Below are 3,691 nucleotides of genomic sequence, written 5' to 3' on the forward strand. Positions count from 1 at the left end.
AAAGGCAGCCGTACCACGCATTAAGGGGATGATATCCAAAATCTTATCCCTAGACTCTTTTTCCCGGAGCTGGGACTCCAACTGACTAAGCCACACCATAAGGGACCTAGCCGTGCAGGTGGCGGCAATAGCATAGCAGGTTTGAACTCCATCCCCCCTCCCGAGGCTTCCCAAGATCCCTTGAAGTAGGAGTCAGCCTTCTTATCTAGGGGATCCTTCAGTACCCCCATATCCTCGAAGGGAAGGCAAATTTCTTAGAGGCCTTAGCAATGGCCACGTCTAATTTCGGGTCTTTTTCCCAAAAGGAACAGACGGGGTCATCAAATGGATATTTCCTTTTAGGGGTAGAAAGATTCTTTCTTTCTGGTCTGTACCATTCCTTTTTAATTAGGGACCGGACTTTCTCATTTAATGGAAAAGCTCTACGTTTCCTCTGATCCAGCCCACCAAACATTGATGTCTTCAATGGATTTCTCCGGACATGAATCTATCAGCCCCATAGTGGGTCTTACTGCTTTAACCGGACTATCAGTTTCATCTATGGGGAAACAATTCCACCCACCCCTATCTTCCTGAGACGAGGAAGTATGCGAGGAAGAGCTGGAAGATTCTGACCCCCATCGTTCTCTGAACTACTGGATGCAGTAACGGGGGAAGTGGCTCTACTCTTTTTATGCTTCCTATTTTTACCCCCTTGAAAAGATCTAAAGGTACTCTCCAACTTTGATTTCACTGTAGATCTAATCTCAGACGTAAATCTTGGGGTTTCTCCCAAGATCGTCTGCTCTATGCAAGAACTGCAGAGCCTTTTTACGTATGAAGCGGGCAGTTCTTCAGGGTAAAGAGCACAAATCCTGTGCTTAGTCTTGCCTATGCTTTTTAATCCTGGGGTAGGTGGAGGAACCAGGCCTGCCGAAGGATCTCCTCTGGATGTTGAAGCTGTGCTAGAACCTTTGCTGTGCTGGGTAGACCTTCCAGATCTTCCGCTCCCGCTGCCACAACCACGGTGATGGGAAGGGTCCTTGCCTGGTTGCTGTAGGGGAACCTGTAAGGTTTCCTGCTCCGCAGTTGCCTCCATTGTGATGAGGGCCTCTGTTGCATGTAGAGCCTCTTCCAAGCCCTCCATGCTCTCTTTTAAAGACTCCACATCATTTAAAAAAAAAATATAATTTTTTTTTACCTGGCTCCGTGCCAGGACACTTCCGGTCACGCCCCCATTTGCAGCGTCATGAGAAAATGACTTCCTGCGTGTCCCTGCGCGTGCGCAGAGGGAACGCCCGGAAGCCCAGCACCAACAGCGTGGTGCCGCTGCTGTGCTCCTTCGCTCACCCTGTAGGCCTGCCGGACCCAGCTGTGGCACTGCAGGTCACTGCGCCGACCGTGGCAGGGAACCCTCGCTGCCTGGATCGGACCAGCCAGGCCTGGATCTTTTTTACCAGGTAACTTCTTTCTTCATTCTTGCAGGTATCGCGCACTGCAGGTCCCCCATCAAGGACAGGAAACCAACTGATGCGTGGAGAGGTACCGCCCTTTTTATCTTTAGGTTTCCTGCCTTTGAAGGGCGAATCCCCTCTCTCCGTGGTGCTGTCATGGGGGAAGGAGAAAAAAAATGGCGCATGCGCAGTGCGCCCGCTGAAATCTGCCAGCCAGGACCCTGCAACAACAGGGAATTTTCCCTATTGGTTCCTTTTGATCACTGTGATTAACCCTATAACAGTGATCAAAGTAAAAAAATAATAAATCAAACCACCCTTTCTCCCCCCCTTAGTTAGATAAAAATTCTAAAATATATAAAAATAATTTTTTCCATTCTTTGTGGTTAAGGTTAGGGTTGTGTTAAGGTTAGGGTTAGGTTAGGGTTGTGTTAGGGTTAGGATGTTTTCAACAGTAAAGAAAAAAATATGATGACGATATGGCGACTAGGGTTGAACGCAAGTGCTTGCTACTTTAGTTTGCATTGGGTGCTCGGGTATGCACCGAGTATCGCAGGTATTCGAGTGACTTGCTTGAGTCCTCGCCCCGCATGTTTCGCGACTGTTATATAGCCAAAAAAACACATGGGGATTGTCTGCCATATACGAGCAATCTTCGTTTGTTTTTTTTGGGTGTCTAACAACCGTGAAACATGTAGTATGGGGATTCGAGCATGTCACTCGAGCACCCACGATACTTGGTGCATACCCGAGTACCCGATGCAAACTCAAGTAACGAGCACTTGCGCTCAACACTAATGACAACATATTCAATTTGATGACCTAATGTTATCAAATTCTGTGTCGTACCTCTGGGTTCAAAATGTTCACTATATCCCTTGATAAAATCCTTGAGGGGTGTAGTTTCCAAAATGGGGTACAGAGGCAGGGGTGCAGAGTACATACAGAGGCTTAAAAGGCACAGTACTCCCACAGGCAGGAGTGAAGAGTAGACACAGAGGCTTAAAGACGCAGCCACAACTCGTACAGATACAGCAGTAGAGTAGAATTAATTTTTAGGCACACTATGTGTATAGACACAGCGGTACAGTAAAAAAAAATTTGGTCTACAAATGGCAAAGAGATTCGAATTATTTTTAGGCACACTAGTTGTGACGATACAGTGTAAAATCTTAATTATGCCAGACATACTTTCTGATGGCAAGAGCAGCATACCTTTATTTTTATGTTAACTCTTTAATCTGTGTTCTTCTTTAGTTGATTAACACAGACTATTACAACCCCTGGCAAAAATTATGGAATCACCGGGCTCGGAGGATGTTCATTCAGTTGTTTAATGTTGTTGAAAAAAAGCAGATCACAGACATGGCACAAAACTAAAGTCATTTCAAATGGCAACTTTAGGGCTTTAAGAAACACTAAAAGAAATCAAGATAAAAAATGTGGTACTCATCTTGATTTCTTGTAGTGTTTCTTAAAGCCCTAACGCGGCTCTGCTCCGGCGTCCTCTGCTCCTCTGGCTGTGTGTGCCCGGGGTGCGTGCAATGTGCGCAGATCCCCAGGCACTGTGCTTCTTAAAGGGGACGCGCGCGCCGTCCTAATATGTCCCTGGCCAGAGAACAGCCAATATTTTAGGCACCTCCTCCAAGATGGAGGTGCCTGTGCAATGTTGTAGTTTGTGTGCTAACACTCTCTCCAGCCCTCAGGTCCCAGTGCTGTTTATCAGCCGTGCCCGCCAGCCTGCCTATCTGCCGTGCCCGCCAGCCTGCCTATCTGCCGTGCCAGTCAGCCTGTCTATCAGCCTGCCAGAGGAGCCTGTCCGTCAGTCAACTCCGTCCGCCTGCCTACCTGCCGTGCACATCTGTCTGCCATCTGTCGTGCCAGTACACTTCGGCTATCAGCCCGTGGGAGTCGCCTGCTCTCACACGAGGTTGGTTCCGAAGTGACACCTGGTTCACATTCCCGGTGGCTTTACAACCTGATGGAGGTGCCTGTGCCTGTGCAATGTTGTAGTTTGTGTGCTAACACTCTCTCCTGCCCTCAGGTCCCAGTGCTGTCTATCAGCCGTGCCCGTCAGCCTGCCTAACTGCCGTGCCCGCCAGCCTGTCTATCAGCTGTGCCCGCCAATCAGCCTGCCAGCCGAGCCTGTCCGTCAGTCAGCTCTGTCCACCTGCCTACCAGCCGTGCACATCTGTCTGCCCATCTGTCGTGCCAGTCCGCTTCGGCTATCAGCCCGTGTGAGTCGCCTGCTCTCACAC

Source organism: Phyllobates terribilis, unplaced genomic scaffold (assembly GCF_046119375.1).
Source record: "Phyllobates terribilis strain yellow unplaced genomic scaffold, ASM4611937v1 Scaffold_5__5_contigs__length_657084704, whole genome shotgun sequence".
Classification (NCBI taxonomy): domain Eukaryota; kingdom Metazoa; phylum Chordata; class Amphibia; order Anura; family Dendrobatidae; genus Phyllobates; species Phyllobates terribilis.